This window comes from Netta rufina (genome assembly GCF_964035555.1).
Source record: "Netta rufina genome assembly, chromosome: 4".
Taxonomy (NCBI): domain Eukaryota; kingdom Metazoa; phylum Chordata; class Aves; order Anseriformes; family Anatidae; genus Netta; species Netta rufina.
In genome coordinates this window covers 7477575-7494943 of record NC_140127.1, presented here as the reverse complement: position 1 = coordinate 7494943, position 17369 = coordinate 7477575, and the positions used below count along the sequence as shown (strand labels likewise).

The 17369-nt window shown below is 42.2% G+C and overlaps 1 protein-coding gene across 5 annotated transcripts in view; it reads right to left on the bottom strand.

Annotated features, from left to right (window-relative positions):
* The window catches only part of PPP3CA (protein phosphatase 3 catalytic subunit alpha), a 190983-nt gene that overhangs the window by 159294 nt on the left and 14320 nt on the right, over positions 1–17369 (bottom strand). The window contains exon 1 of one of the 5 annotated variants that reach the window (XM_084286301.1): positions 13155–13216. The exons of the other annotated variants lie outside the window; for them this stretch is intronic. The gene's annotated coding sequence lies outside the window, so the exon portion shown is untranslated. Of the gene's footprint in view, positions 1–13154; positions 13217–17369 lie in introns of those variants that run through there. 5 annotated transcript variants of the gene reach the window in all.

Sequence of the window (17369 nt, the reverse complement as noted above, 5' to 3'; positions counted from 1 at the left end):
CACCCAGATTTGCTACCGTTCCTAAAGTTATCTGAAGGGGAAAAGAAGATGAGCAGATACAAGGTCAGAGTCATATAAACGTGCTTCTATCATACAAATCTGCTACCAAAAACAAGTCTCTGGCAAACACAGATATTGCATGCCAAGTAACATTATCCCATGCTTCACAACCTCGCAACACAAAGATTTCTAACTATGAAGGCCTCGTTTTGGAGGGCCCTGTGCTAATTTCCTACCACTGCATACATTTCACACTCCAGCTTTGCGTGCTTTAAAGAACATTTTGAAAGCTCCACAGAACTGCAAGCAGCGAAAGATTTTGGCAATTCAGAGAACTTAGGACACACACTGCAGAGAATTTTTTGGCCTACATAGAATCAAAGGTTCAAAAATCCTCCCATGTAACTCCTCTGGTGACTACACATCGCCATTAAGCATGCGATGTTCACAGTGGGACTGACAGCAAGTGCTGCTCTCAAAGGAGATCAAGCAAACCTTGACCAGGAGCACCTAGGGCTTGGATGTGCAAGGATGCACCAGCTGAAGACACAAAGCATGTCTGAAGTACATATCACATTTAAATAGGTATAATGAAGTATGTACCATATTTAAGTCATCTTTTTACACCTTGCAAGTGTAACAAGTTCTGCCGGTATGTAAAATCCTATCGGACGTGAACAAATGCCCTTCACTTAACATGGAGAGCATTGGGTGTGCTCCGGGAGGGATTTGCAGAAGGGTTGGTGTGCAGAACCCAACACTAAGCTCTGCCTGTGCTAGTAAGAGCACACCGCTCGCACTTCGGTGTGAGTCTTATTTCAGATTCATATAAAATATTTACAGAGCCTGAATTTACAACACTGAACATTATTACTTCGGGTTTTCAGGGAAGTCAAGTCCCATCTCCAACGCCATCTGATGTTACGCACGCCAAATCCCTTGGTGAGGTACCTGCTGCGCCTCACACAGCCAAAGCAGAGAGCGGCGTGGGGAAATAAAGAACAGACTATCATAAACCAATTGTCTTAGCACAGAGAAGGAAGAATAACAAGCCAAATGAATTAATGAGTTAGTTTAAGAGCACAGTGTCAGGATAGTAAAAATATCCTCTTTAGTGCTGTACTGAATAGAGGAAACAGCTGTCTAAATATTTGAGTTTTTCTGAAAAATATTTAGATACTATCATGAACAGCAAAGCTAATACTTTCACACACTGAAGGACTGACCAGAACCAAAGGGAACCCTAATGGTGACGTTAACAAATTAACAAAGCTATTTCCACTTGATGAAAACTGCCTGATAAACTCGTGTAGGTATTCTGTCAAGGAAGGAAATGAAATTAAAACGCAGTGGGCTAACGCAAGTCACTAAATGAAGTAGTCAGGTCTGCTGAAACCGGCCTTCCTACTGACAAACTGCACTGAAACAGCTCATTAGAGGCCTCCTGTCACTTTATCATTTAAGCTTCCTCTCGATGACTGTCACAAAACAGATCTAGGGACTATCTGGAAAAACCTTTCCGCTATTAATTTTACTCCTACCAGTGAGATAGGCTTCCAACATAATCTTTAAATCAGTTGAAGAGGCAGCTGCAAGAAGCATTGAATCATATCCACAGCAGAGATACAGAAGCCCCACTGAAGAGAAAAGAGAGGCATTGAGCCTACTTTTCATTTCGTGCCAAAAAGTCACACAGACAAGTCACAATCAACGACAAGTAATAAAACAAGCACTTCGTGCACAGGGTCTAATTGAGTTTGATCAAGGTTAGGCAAATTTCGGTTAAAAACACGTGCTACAGGAGTAGGAGGGAAGCAAAGAGAGAAAACCAACCCAGATACCACGATGCAAATACTTGTGGTGGTATTCAGGCTGCTGATGTAATTGTTCAAAACATCATTTTCCAAACAAGATGCACCCTTCTCCTCAAGTAGCACCTGAATGAGGAATTAATGATAGCAGCCTAGAAACGACACTGTGCTAATTTATAACAACCACCTCCTATTAATCACTTGGAATGCATGTCCCTTATGCATGAGGCCTTTTAACTTGATTTCCTTGAGACCGATGCAAATGATCAATGGCCTTAACATTGAAAGCCAATGTTTTGATTTTGTACACATGGCCATCATCAAGTGTGACAGAAAGACATAAATTTTGTATTTAGAACATTTTGAAAGTTCGGCCCTTATCGTGTGACAAATTTGTAGGAATACAAGAGTTTCAAAATGTTGGCTTCTGCACCTTACACAATCAGTTAGAAAGCCAATTTGTTGTCTGAATGAGTTTAAGTATCATCATTTCACTTCTATGCACTTGCCTCCATCCCCAAGGATACAAAATCACTTCACACAAGACTCAGATTAATCTCCCCTCCTTAACTTGCTTTCTCTTTTTGAAAAAGCACCTGAGTTGAAAGCAACTTCACTGAAATCAAAAGCTAATCTCTAGTAAAACTTGTTTGGTTTTCTTTTTTTTTTTTTTTTTTTTTTTTGGTAGAAAAAAAATAGAGCTCTACAGCTACTATAGAACAGCTCATCTCATTCTCCCTGAAATTGTCTTATCCTCCCTTTTGTGTGCAAGAGATGAGACATTCGTTTCAAAAATAGCAACTACATTTAAAAAGCAAAAGTCATTAGGATCTATAATCAGGAACTTTATTTCCTGTGATGTTCAAACATAACTAATGCTTTAATCTGCTGCGCTGTTGTTTAAGGCCAGTGGGGGGAAAAAAAAGAAAGAAAAACCATCTCTTACTCATCAGTGCAAGCAGCTTGTAGGAGAAGTCACAGCAAAAAGGGAGTACACAGCTTATCTGTGTCCAGTATTCCACGCAGCTGGAGAGATGTGGACGGGAAAAGAAAAAGCCCTGCGATTCCAGGTAGCACCTAATTCTCCAAAGACACTAGTTAGCATAGGCTGGCTGAAAGAAGCAATCCTGCCAAACGCAGATCAAAGGGAAGCCTGCTGTTCTCTGTATAGCAGCTGCAGGGCTGGGGAACGTGCCCAAGACTCAGGTAGGTCAACCCTACGGAGACACACAAGCCAATTCTGAATGTGCTAGGTCAGGCACAAGAAGTAATTTAGCCACTGCAAGCGCCAGGTCTCATGTAGGCAAATTTACTTAGCCAAGGAGCTAACTCTGCATCGACTCAGATGGGTACATTACAGCCTGCCCTACTGTTTTCCTCCCTTTAGGTTGGTAAACTAAACGCTTCTTATGAATCCAAGACTTGTTTTAAAGCCGCAAGCTAATCCTCATATAGTCATTTTCCTAACTTTGAAATGCACCTTTAGATAAAACTGAAAAACATCCAAGAAATAATCACTCGGTACTATTTAGAGAACATGAAAACTATCCAATTAAAGCATTCACACACACACAGAATCCAGAAGTACATGCTGTACTCTTCAGAAATAAAAAAGGAAGCAATAAAACTACCACTTGCTTCAGAACTTCAATTCACTGCCTAGTTGGACACAGCTTTACCAAAGCTAAAGGGACAACACAATTCCCAACAACCTTAAATCCCAAGACCAAAGAATCTGTATAATAAGAAAGAAATAAAGGAAAAGGTAGAAAAGAAGCATATTTTATTCTGATAAATTCAATGCTAGATTGACCACAATGAATATGGAGCTGTTTGAGTGTGCATCACATTAGCTTATCAAACACAGTTCATAAGGCACTGGAGAAAAAAAGTGAGAATAATAATCTTTGTATACAAGCACGTAATAAATGTTAATAACATCTTAAAAGCAATATTACTAATGCTAATGCTAGGTAGATGAAAGATGCTGCTCTACTGCACAAACATCAAAAAAAAACAACTGAAAAAGCTAGATTTACGGTTTCGGATTCAGTCAGTTGCAAACAGTCTTGAGTTATACAAAGAGAAAACCGCAGCTGATCATTTTAACACAGAACGACAGGAACCCAGGACTCCAAAATACCCTCCGGCAGTCGTGTAAGCCTGTTCCTTCCAGCTCGCAAGGTGTGCTCCACTGCTGCAGCACCGCAGGAGACAAGTGAAGCACGAAGACCCTTCCTCACTCCAGGAAGGGAACGTTATAACAAGACAAGGATTTTTAATACAAAAAGCTGGGGATGGACTAAAAAGGCTGAGAAGCCCTGACTATACCAGCCCCTGCCCCCGGGGCAGGCTCTGGCATCTTCAGGGCACCTCCGTAAGTCTCAGCAGAAGCACCCAGGGCAGCTACATCGGCAGAACCAGATATCCCTGGCTACGTCAGTGCAGCTCTGAGGCTGAGAGCACAGGCTCTTAATGGGGTTAACTCACCCCTCCGCTGTTCTGAGTCCAGCTGAGATCTCCTTTCCTGTGCCGCACCGTGGCGGGGGGTGAGGGGCTGCTACCTATTTAGGTCAGCTTTAATTCGTACATCTTTGCAATGGTGTCAGTGCATCCATCTGTGAGCCTCTGGAGAGCGTCCTTCAGTCCTAAAAACATTTTCAGTGCTGGAAGATTTCGGTTCTGCATAATCTAAGATCTCCTCCACTGCAAATTAAAACAATTTGTTTTCATCTCAGCCTCAACAGAAACGAGGAATAGAGTTGATCTCCTTCTTCCTTACACCATCTTTTCACATCACTGAAGATTTAGGCATTCCCCAAGCTTTCAGTTTTCTAGGTTAAAGAAACTCAGAGCTTTCAAATTTTCCCCAAAGGCTGAGTTTTTCAAGTCTCCTACCCTATCCTCATCGCTGCCGCTGAAACCCTGCCCCCTCTGTCTACCATATACTTCTTTATTAAGTCTAAAAGGGAGAGCAAACACACGGCGCTAAGCACAATAGGATAGTTATCTCCTCGGCTATTTATCTGCCGTGTTTATCAGCTACACGGCTCTAATGAAATCTCAGCGCTATACACACTGCCCCTAACAAACTCAGTCTTTGATCCACTGCAATTCCTGGGTCCTTCCTGGCCAGGATGCTGCCCAGCCCATTTATTTTTGTGCATTTGATTTCTCCTAAGTGTAACACTTTACAGTTGTCTTTATTAAATTGCGTCTCATCGATTTCAGACCATTTTTCCAATTCATCATCTTTAATTCTAAATCTGTCCTCTTAACCGTTTATAATCCCTTCCAGCTTTTGTCTTCCAAAACTGCTCAAATTATCCCCGTTGACAGTAACAAATGAACGATAATGACAATATTGACTAGTAAACAACCTGAGCCAGCCTCTTCAGGAATTAACTTCATAGTTTGACAGAAAACCACTGAGCTTAGCTCAACCTTTCAGCCTAATTTCTGTGCGTTGCCGGCCATCATGCAGGCAATGGAAAGAAATCATTTCTTCAGCAGCTGCATTACTGAGCTGGTCTCATCCCGTCCCTGTGAGCACTTCTTTCCCTCGCCGGGTTTGTTGATACACTCCTGAATGCCAGCATTACTTCAGCGGTCGGAGTCTGAACAGGGCATATTTTTAAGTGCGTGTGCCTATTTACTGTCCTAAAAACATCCTTGCGGCCACAAGTCGGTAATTAGGCAGAAACCGAAAAGATATCTGGAGAAGTCCCTATTTAGGAATGGGGCTGACTACACGAGCCGCCGACTCCTTGCCAAGTTTTCAGATGTAAGGCAACTCTCCTGAAACCATGCGCTCCCCCAGATGGGACAGAGGGGAGGGGGGAGAAAAACCTCCCCAAACGCACGAAAGACACAGGTGATAAAATTACGCTAAAGGATCCATGCACTTGAAATAAAGCCAGAACACATCTGCGTAGATCTGTAGGCTATCCTCTTGACTGTGGAGCTATTTCATATTTGTGAAGTTACTCAAAAAAACAACTTACTGTTTAAGGCCAAAAATAGCAACTGATCTTCAGCCTGAACACCACGCATGCTTTGTAAACAGAGATGAAAATAATTTTATTTAATGAAAGACCTACACCTTCAACTGGAATTACTGAACCTTAGAGGGAAAAAAAAATAACCTATATAAACAAACTGCAGTTTAATCCACCAAAATTCTGTAGTGTCAGCAGGCTGCTGTAACATTATACAGATCACTTCAGTAGGACAAGTGCCAGCCTTTTCAGAAGCTAAGCATATCTTCCTGTTGCTCTATTCTGCACATGAACGCTCAGCTTTTTTTTTTTTTTTTTCAATGCCTATTATTGGCACTATTTCTTACCTCAACAATGCCCTGGATTTGCTTCTGGGTTCAAAACAGGAATAAGGTGAGCTCAGGGCCTTCCCTCAGTATCCCGCTCCCTGCGGTTCCCTGCAGAGGACACATTTGGGCTCCTCTCCTTCATCCGGGGGAGCCCAGCTGGGTGGCACTGCTGGCCATCACCCTAGGGCGAGCTGCAGGCACCCAGGCACCCTGCCAATGCCACCCCTGAGCTCCTTTGTGTTGGAAAACACGACAAAACTGAGCCCGGGCAAGGGAAGAGATGCTAGGTGTCATGTCTTGTCCCGAGACAGAGTCACGGTGTAACCAGAAGGCAGATGCAGGCCTAGGAAACAGCCTTGATCTTTGGAAGAGTCACGCCAGTATTTAACAACCTTTGTACAATATCCCTATTTTATAATTTAAATTAAATTTTGTGCAGTTTTACCCTTTCATTCAAGAGGGGCCAAGGGAGACAAAATAGCAATAGGGCTGTTACATTCTAAAGCCAGCAACACATCTATAAAATAAACCCTACTCCTTAGGACAGCAATTAAAACCTCAGTTTTATTCACAGAGAAAGAGAAATGTACATTCCCCCTGCACAGTTCACATATTGCATTTTCTATAAATTAAACACCAAAACATACGAGGACCACCTGCTAAATAACTTCAGGTCATTCAGGCTTCATTTCCCGTAAGTGAACTACGGCAATATTTGATATATTCGCAATACAACGCATCATAATGAAAGTGAGCTTCTTTGCAAATGCACTCCGGATTTCTTCAAAACGCAGAACTACGAAACACAGTCATGGAAGTTGGCAAATTCATTTCAAAAGGATGTTTTTAAGGTCACGTGAATCTTGCCACTGCCAAATTAAGTTAAACTCAGAATAATGATAAAACAGGAAACACATGAATACTGCCTTCCTTTTCAATGGTTTCTATTTCTTATCGCTACACTTCTGCTTAACGAGGTTTGAAAGTCCACTTGCAAAAAAAGCTAACAGCACGCTTCTAGTTGAAATATTTTTTTTTCTACTCCCAGTTTTCAAAAGCTTCATTTCAATTCTTTCCAAGTAGTCACCTTACCAACCGCAAAAATCACAAGAGCACTGCTTCTTCTTCTCAACCACCAGTTGGAATTGCATGAATTATTCAGGTTTTATTGAGCACAGCAAAGACAAGATCTGGTATTTATGCAGACTGAACAACAAGAGAGACATCCTGAAAGCAATGCAAACCCCACCTTTAGGATGGAGCCAAGCTTCTTCATTCATTATGTGCTTCATGCAAAGGCTCCCTCAGGATGCCACTACGAGAGCCTGGTCTTTGCACACAATTATGAAATGCACACGTTAAAACACCAAGCAGAAGGCTTTCACCAATTTGAGATGTGGCACCACATTTGTACCCCGACTCTTCCTCCTCTCCTCTTGCCCCCATGCTGTGAGTGAGGGCCAACACATGGGGCTGCATCCCAAGGGCCACCTTCTCCTCCTTCCAGCTGTGACCTTGCCAAGTATCTCTACGCCTAGAAAAAAGGAAGCAAGGGGCTCTACTGAGGCCCCATCCAGCCTGCTGACTGTACGAGCACCCATCTTGGCACCACAGCACACCCCACTCGATGCCTGGCAGCAGCTGGGTGGTTTTGCTGTCATCGCACCCCAAGGGACCACTTCACAACCAGACACAAAAACAGGTGAAGGAATAAGACAGGTATTTCATCCGTACTTCTTCCTGCAGTGTCAAGAAAAACCTGACCACCACCAACCCGACAAGTTACCACAGAAAACCTAGCCGACTTTAAAACACCATCTGAAATGTATTCATACCGCACTAGCAGACATCACCAGTTCTATCATTATTATTTTGTACTTCAAAGGGAAGTCAGTGACTAAAGAACAGGATAGAAGAGGTTCTCACACCATTGTAAATCCAGCAGAAAACAGTACTCTTGGTCAGCTGCCTTGTGAACAGCCAAGTATCTTCGTTTTTGTTTCATTGACTTAGCAATTTCATACATTCCTGTGCATCGTTTCAAACATACGAATCACATATAGGCTCTATATTAAAACTAATCCTAATGAGGTACAAATCATTAGGGCTAATGTAACTTCTGTTCAGCCTGAGTCATTTGGAACCCTAAGAAGAGCATTTGATGCAAAAAAGCTCAGCCTGGAAGGACAGGTCTGTATTCCTGAAAAGCAAAACTAAGAGAACTTCATGTACAAACTCATGTGAAACCTTCCCATGCATTTAAGAACTCAGTTGGCTGAGGACGTTTTGCTCAAAACTTTAGGGGGAAATTGCAATGTGCTAGAGTGGTTACTTTCTGCCTCTACCCATTTTACTAACTGCAACCAGGGACAGAGTCCTCAATAGTGAAGCTTTTTCCACCTGTAACTTGCAGGAATAAAACAAGCAAACATCTAGACTATTATCATGAAACCCTCAGACTTCCTTGTTTGTTTACTTCTCAGTGACCACATTTATTTTTTTTTCTTCCTAGGAAAAACAGCAGATAAGAAAAGTTGAGGCAGGAAGGAAACGTCCACTCTTCAACCTCTAACTCGACGTCTTCAGGATTACAGAAGATTCCTAGGAACAAAGGGACCAAATGCTCCAGCCCTTAATAAACTTGAAAAAAAAACTTCCCTGGGTAAGGCAAAAAGCATTTGGGAAGCCATTGGCTTCTAAATATCAGTAAGAGAAGCATGTCTGCCTAATTTGATTTTGCAGCCCTTTGAGCCATGCTATAGGCACTGCAGCTGCTTGTCTCAAGACTCCAGATTAAAAAAAAAAAAAAAAAAAAAAGAAAAGAAAAATGTGTTCCCACCCACAAACATGGATTTGGATCCATTTCCAGAGCCCTCATTTTCACTGCTGCGTTCATAAGCGGTAGGAATTGTTTTTAAAAGTCACAATAGGCTATGCTCTGCACATGGCCAGAGAAAAATGCTGCTACAATACTGTAAGAAGGATGTGTAAGGCAACTTCCCTACCTAGAGACAACTGCTGCTGTGCAAGCACAGCTCTGCATCACATCAGGACTTCCCAGCATAGTGGGGAGGTTTAGCTGGAATACAAAAAAAAAAAAAAACAAAAAACCAAAAAAACAAAAACACACAGAAAATATTGCATTTTGATTTATTTCTTTAGAGATTTTAGAAAAACCCTTGCCACTTCTTTCATATACTTCATCTTTGGAGAATATTAAACTTCATACATTGGGCTCGGTGAGTTAAAGCTGAAGAGTTCAACCCAATGAAATCTTTCTGAAGAAGTTACTGCAGATTTTCAAATACACAAAAACCACTAAAAGGGACAAGAAATAGCACACCCATAACAAATGGAGCCCTATACTTTATGTGCTCCAGATGTGACCTCGAATATTCTAACGAGTCTGAAAATCCCTCGTTTTAGGATAAATATTTAAGAGTAGTAGTTACTGTGACTTTTGCCTGGCATCATGGATACAACTGCTGCAAGCCTGGGCAGTCAGCGAGTGAGCAAGCCACTGGCAGCATCATCTCTTCTCATATCAGGTCAACAGCACCCAAGACATCCTCGGCTGGCAGGTGACTGGTATCGAGTCTTTGAGAAATGCCGGGCAGCCACCTGTTATCCCTGCAGAAGGACAGGTGGCTGCAGGTTTAAAACAGACTTCTAACAAGTTACCATAAAGCAGAAGGATGTCACAAATCAAGCAAAGCAAGGAAACGGCTAGCAATGGTTCCTGGTGTTTTACAGGAGAAAGATTAAGCAAGAGGATGACAGATTTAAAATCAAAATAAAAAGAACTGTAACTCTTTTATAATCAGCAAGGCTTCACGAGCTGAACAAGACCTGGCAACACTACCAGAAACACATCATTAAGTTGCTGAACAAGCACTTTATACTTGGCTTTAGGCAAGACCCTGAGAAAACAAGCCGCCTTCTAGCCTTTGCGAGAATGTTGAGGGCTGTATCTTCCTCACAGCCAAGACCCCACATCTCTTAGTTACCCTCTCAGCAGAGCACAGAGCAGGGAATGAGACATCAGCAGGAGGAAAAACTTCTGGTCCAGCCCTGCTCCTGTGAAATGACAACGCAACATGCTTCAACCTTTTGCAGATGTTTGCAAAAGCTCTGCGCTTAAATTGTTCGGAGGGGAGGCTCAAACTCTTACAATCCCTGCTAGCTTCTGTAAGCCATCAGATCATACACTTCTGGAAAAAACAACTAAGCCTTTAGGAACAAAAATAAGGAAGAGAAGCCATGGCATCGCAGAGTTTAAGAGTCCAAATATAGTTAATTAGCCTGCCTCAAGACCACCCATGCAGGATTTTGTGATTTATTTGAGAACTTGCCATCACGGAGAAGTAAACCCTGGCTGGCCTCTTCAACTCATTTAAAATCAAATACTTCATTTTCATAGAAGCTAGTCGAGATCATTTACCCGCAGCCATTTAGAGGAATTGTTTAGGTTAACAGAGATAAGGCAAACAATATTTACCAGTCCTTAAGTGAATTTCCTCGGCCCTCTGTAAACTGTTATGCTTACCCGATACATTAAGACAGGGCTGCCTGCTGATACAGGGGGCAACACAGCAAACTCCCGTGTGGCACATCCTACAGCAGGGGCTCCAGAGCCACACCAGGAACCAGGTTAGTGAGTAAAAAATAAAAATAAAAGAGGTTGCAGCTGCCATTTTGATAAGCTGACTCGATAACAAGCCTATGGGGTGGGAAGGCTCGACAGCAAACTTGTCATCTTTCAGCGAGGAGGCTTTCTTGCGAGAAGCCCACGGGGACTGCTGGGGCTGCCGTCGTGCCTAGCAGGCAATGCTCTGCCCTGCTGCATGGCCAGGCTGTTTCTTCTTCCACTGCTACCTGTTGGAGAGCTCTCATCAGCTCTTAGTTGAATTAAGAGCACAGCAGTCTCTGCACAGCTGAAGCAAATACTTTATTAATAGACAAGAGTGAAGAAAAGGTTTGGTTCTGTGCATGGCCAATCCGGGATGCTAATGCTCAGGAATACTGCTCCTGCATGAAACACTGCAAAACCTCCACAGGAGTGATTTACACAAACACCCACAAATATCCCCTTCAGCATACTTTCAGATGACTGGGAGGTCACACAAAATGCTGGTTAATGCACAAAATGATTGCAACTTAACAGCAATGCAGACAGAGAGAGAGAATCCCACCCTACACCTACACAATCAGCCCTTTCCACTTCATACCCACATCCCCAGAAGAACAACACTACTGACAGCCCAGCTCAACTACAAACCCATAACAACTCATCCCTATTTTGCAGTGACCAAAACGCAAGCAGTCTCCCATACAGTATTTGGTCTGACTCCTTGTACGTGTTCAGACTAGGTGTTTTTCCAAAAGCCTCCTGGCACCAAAGCGCCGTGAATGCCAACCTGTCAACACACTTTGTTTTCATTGTGTTTCAGATCATGTCACAAATCAACACTGTTCAGTTAAGAATGAAAAAAAAAAAAAAAAAAGCGAGAGACAAAGTGGAAGGAAAGATAAAATAGGACAGGGTTTCTTCTCTGGACAGGGCCACTCCTCTAAGCCAGCATCTCCAACCCACAGAAGGATTTTTCCTGCAAACAGGCCCATGAATCTTGGTAGCCCTTTTCAGAAGTCACACGCTTTACAAATAGCAATTTCAACTTCTGCTTGAAAAGTAAAACTCCCTTTTTTAACTGTTGTCACCACCTCCCAAGGAAAACATTTAAAAAAAAAAAAAGTTATTTATTAGTTGTCCTCCTTAATGCTGTAAATTGATTGCACTTACAAATCCTAACAATACTTTCTCCCTTAGAGGAGCAGAGAGCAGTATATGCTGGATGCACAGCTCTTCCATGAATTTATTGTAGATTTTCTTAAGGGAGAAAAATCACCACAAGCGAGTGAGATTCTACAGAATAATCACTTTGCCTTAGGAAAAATCTATATTAAAAAAAAAAGACCTTCCTCAAATTTTAAGAGCCTTTTCAGACGGCATTTGCTGTAATTAGTCACTGCTATATAAAAACAAAGTACCTATGAAAGACTGCACACTATACCAGGATCTAACCAGTTTTCAAGGGCTGTGATACTCCTTGTTTGGCTGAATGCCTAGGAACACACTCAAGGTCTGAGGAAATACCAGTGATGCACACAGCCTTAAGATACAGCAAAGCCTTCGGGGAGTTCAGCGACTGCTCACCTGAGCCACTGCCTGAAGGAGACACGCTGCTGTTCAGACCTACTTCCCAGTGCCAGAGAGACTGGATGTGGACCAAGTTAGAGACATCAAAAACAAAAGCTGCTGTGAAAAAAAAAAAAAAAAGCTACAGACTCTAAATATACATTGCAAACCTTCAAATATTGTGCTGTGAGCAGCTCAACTGCTTTCCATCCTAAAATGTCAAGTAAAGTTAAAAAAAAAAAAAAAAAAAGTAGCGAGTTCCTTTTTTTTTTTTTTTTTTTTTTTTTTTAAAATTGGAATAAAAATTAACTGTGACCATTCTGGAAAAGAGATTTGCTACTGAAAACACAAGGACACCTGAATGTACTTAAAGTCCAGGCTTCGCTGCAATGATTCAGACTCTCATTTAAAGATCAACCCTTGCTTCTGTTCTGGAATCCCAGCTGGGGAGAGCAGGACCGTGTTCCTAGAGGATAAAATACGTACTTCGACTTAAGCAACAGGCAAAGCGGGCGTGTGCCAGACCGAACTGCTCTGTCACACAGGTAGCACCAGACACCACTATTTCGAGCAGCGTTGACACAACAGATTGAGGCACCGGGCTGCAACTCAAGAGGCCAAAACACTGCCGGTTTCCTGCAAGACCATGGGAAGGCCGCTGAGCATGTGTGGACTTGGAGAGATAAGAATTTGTTCTGTGTTTCAGAGAAGGTAAAGAAAAAAAAAAAAAACACAAACAAAAAACCAGCATAGCAAAATACAATTTCTGTTGTCATTTACTTTGATGTGCAATGTCACACAACAAACTCCAGTAACTAACCGCGCGTTTTCAGAGTTTGCTGTGGATCCCAGGGTGTGTTAACTCCCACCAAGGCCACCTGATCCATTTCTCCTTCCAGTAACTTGTATTGAGAACAGGAGGAGGATGCCAACATGTAACAGAGGAGCTAGAAACAGAAAAATATAAGTTTCCCCCTTCTCACTGGGCTTAAAATGAAAACAAAACACAAAAAAAGGTAGAGAACAAAACATTTTATTGTCTATTCTTTCCCCTCTTCCCCCTTTCTGAAGTTCTCTCTCCATGCAGCACTTCTGTTAATCTCATGGTCCCTTCAATAAAACCCTAAAATGCCTGAAAAACTGAATAATGTAAACAAAGTAAGATGCTCACAGGAGTTATTTAAATATGTATTTGAATTTATAATATTTTAAATCAGGTCAAAATAACCAATGGCTATACAGTGGCTATACAGGTAAGGTGAACCCTAATTACCTATTCCATGAGTCAATAACTTAACCACACAGGGATCAAGCAAATGCAAGACCAATAACAGAAAGGTCTGAGTGAGGTTAAACATCAGATATGTTTGTAACACCTGGCTTTTTTTTTTTTTTTTTTTTAAACCCGTACAACAATTTCTGGTAGATTTATTGTAAGAAAAATAAAAGTCCATACTGGATTGTATTCTGCACAAGAGGAAATTAAAAGTGATTTATGAGAAATCTTCCTGACTGTTTTACAAGGCATAGGAAGGAACAAAACCAAAAGAGAAGCTAAAGGAATATGACTGACCTCACTGAGATTTCCTCCTGGGAGAACTAGTGGGCTTGCTTCCACTATTCTTTAAGAAAACCTTGAGGTAGTTTATGTACATCTCCATCAAGAGATGTTTTGGAGAAGGGAGTAGACTGCTAAATAAAAAACTGAAAAATAGCAATTTCTCAGACAGAGGTGAACAACTGTTAGGGAAGACTAACTCCACAGACAGGGAGTGAAGACCTGGCGACTAAGGCAAACACGAACAGAGAATCTCTGAAGGAAGACAGAAGTCAGATCACTGGATATCCAGGCATGACTTGTTTCTATTTATACTTATCTTCTCTTCACTGTTTCGTCTTCTTGCATCATCCTTCTTGCCATAAAACCTGAGCTGAATTAAACAACAATCAGCATCTGCAAACTGGTATCTAAACTCTCGGCCTTTCCACGGAGGGAGTGGCAAGCAAAAAGCATGCTTCATTTGGGTAGGAGTTACACCAAAGCACCTAGATTTCATAAAGAAAATTGCTAGATTACAGGAGAGAAGGGAAAGCCAAAGATAAACATGTCTTACACAGATAACACAGAGCATAGCATCTAGGACCACCCTTAATTCCAGTGGAAAAAGAGGGACTTGGCTGCACAATTTTGGACTAGAAGGAAAAAAGCCAACTCCGTATCTTCCTGCTGTGGGTACTCCTCTCGTGCCAAAGGACTAAAACCACTTCCAAAAGCCTCATTTCAGAGCTCTACACTCCAGCCGTGTCTGAAAGATCCCCAGCAAGGAGCAACCCAAGAGCAAAGTTTTGCCTATCGCTGGGTGGGCACATTCTTTCGCACTGCCTCCTCCGGGGCAGAAAACAGATGCCTGGCAATCCAGTTACAGGAGAACATCATCTATTACTGCCACCAAATCCTCTCCAGTTTCACGCCCTGGACTCCCTCCAAGACATGCCCAGTTTAAAAGATGAGATTCAATTAAATGAGTTTGTAGCCAGGTTTTAGAAGGTTTTTTTCCACGAACTTTGCCCTGCAGGCAAGAAAGATTACAGCTGTAGTAGTTTGGGGCTACGTTATTGCTTCCCGTTGGGCCGACTACCAGGGTCTGAAACAAGGAGCTTAGGCTGCTGCTGTGAACGAAGCTTTTTCAGTCAGGTGTGACACCAACTGCTCGCAGCTCAGGCACAATGGGAAGGAGACGTATTGGCCTGCCAAGCCCTGAATTTCCTTTGCATCCTGCTCCTCCTGGAAATAACACAGCTGGGCAATAACCCATAGGTCAGCCCCAGCCACCTGAGGTGGCTGTTCAAGCACAGAGCTCTCGCCAGCAGAGCAGGATTTATCCCCCTGCTGCTCAATGCCCTTCATTGGATCCACAAAAATGTTTTGGAAACTCCCTGGTACAGAGCTTGGCAGCTTCAGGAGGTGTTTGAGGGGGTTTGAGGCCTGCAAGAAAGCTTTGGGCTTTGCACTGTTGTTCCTTCCTCCCACCCACCTCAGCAGGAAATCTTTTAATCATCTACATGGCAAACCTCAGCCAGGAGGTCAAGGGGTTTGTATTTGATTCATTTTGCCAAACACCTTAGGTAAAAAACAAGCAACAATCTACTGTAAGAGACAAACCAGGAAGTAGACTTGAAAGGCGAAAATATTTAAGAATGCTACAGCGTGTGTATATGTAAGAAGTCTTACAGTAATCACGGTACTGTAAATATTTCAAGTACCCAGATTACAGAAGTTGACAACATGCATTCCAGTCATCAGTTTTCTTGTTCAAGAAGAAGGTTATGACATTAGACAGGCCATATTAACAGAGGCTTTAGAGCAGCAAGGTCATTAAAGCAAGAAAACATCCTCTTTTTCATCAAGTTCAAATTTGCATACAAAGAAGAAGAGATCCTGTACAGCTGTACACAATTTTGGTTGGTTTTAGATTGCTTTGTTGTTGCTGTTAAAAGGAATCAAAAGGCATTCATTTGGGTTAACTCGGGAAGAAAATCATTCATTTTCAGTAGGATCTAGCAGCCTGAGACTTCAGTCTTTTCTGAGGTGAAAAAGGCAAGTGTTTTTCTGAAGTGTTAAGGTCAAAATCTAGCTAGTATACAGCACAAAGCATTAATGCAGTTGCCTGTATGAGACCTCCCAGGCCACACAACTACCCCCATCATTTCCCCATCTAAACTGGAAGTCAAGGGCTGAAAAGAGAACTGGTGGGTTATCAGTAGAAAGCCTTTAACCTCTCCCTTACACACGGGTTTGGTTCTGGTTAAGAGCACCTGCTCCTCTCACTATACCACCAGTACATGAGAAGTGCATTCACGTGCACTGACCGAGGATGCTGTTCCACCAGAAACACACCAGTAATGTGACGGTATTTGCAGCTCAAAAGGAACTGTTCGGATGCTTGCTATTTCCAGTTCTGAAGTAAAGGTCTGACTCACCTGCTAATATCAGTAACAGCTCTGTACTGTACTACAGGACTGCCAGGTACAAACACACAACCTATGTGGACCTGTTTTCTTTCTTCAGGTATCTTTCAGGAGAAACCAGCCACTCAACAGAGACTTCTACAATGCAATATGGATGCACACACATGAATAAATAACCCTGCTCTCCAGTCCATTTATCATACTCAGCACTCCTCACTAGTGAAGGTCACATCAAATGAAAAGATTTCTCCTTTGAACTACTCACACGTAAAGTTGCCTCTAAATAGCACAGTTCCAAACTAGAGCGTGCCAGGGTGAGCCAGTACAGAAGTAACTTTCTTCTTTTTTAATTCAAAATATGCGAAAGCAGAGTTTCCTCAGCTTGCAGGAAATATTTACAACGTTATTAGCATTCGCAGATGGAAGGCATAAGGATAACCTTGTGACAAGGGCTGATGAAGACAAGGGAAGGTAATTCAAACGCCACTTGTGTTTTTCCCTAGCTCTGAGCGCTATCCTCTCTGACCGCTGCCGAGCACTGCGCCAGCAATAAATTCAGCCTGCTCTCTCCCAGCCTCCTACAGCACTCAAAGTTTCAGAACTAATCCAGCCTGCTCTTCCCTGGATCCCCAGCCTACCGAAACTTCCAGAAGACTCATCCCTCAGTAAATGAGTCTGACAAATCTTGGCAGGTGCTCAACAACAAATACGATTTTGCAGGTCCAGAAGGTGCAAAAAAATTAAAAAAATACATTTCTTTCAACAAGGACTCCTGCAATGAAATGGTTGCCGTATATTATTCCCATGCTTATAGACTACTGTTTAGAAATGCACCATTACGATTTATTTTTTTTAAATAAACTTTTTTTTTTTTTCAAGACTGATGCTCAGGAGGCAAGGTGAACACCTTGAAATGAACACTTCTTACCAAAATAATCCATGACGCTAGATTAAAAAATTCAGGCTACGGTGATTCATTCTGTAGTTAAAATGCAGTTGTGAAAGGATTTTGTAGCACTGTCTGGCTAGACACGCCATCTGATCCCACTGACTTCTCACGTTCACT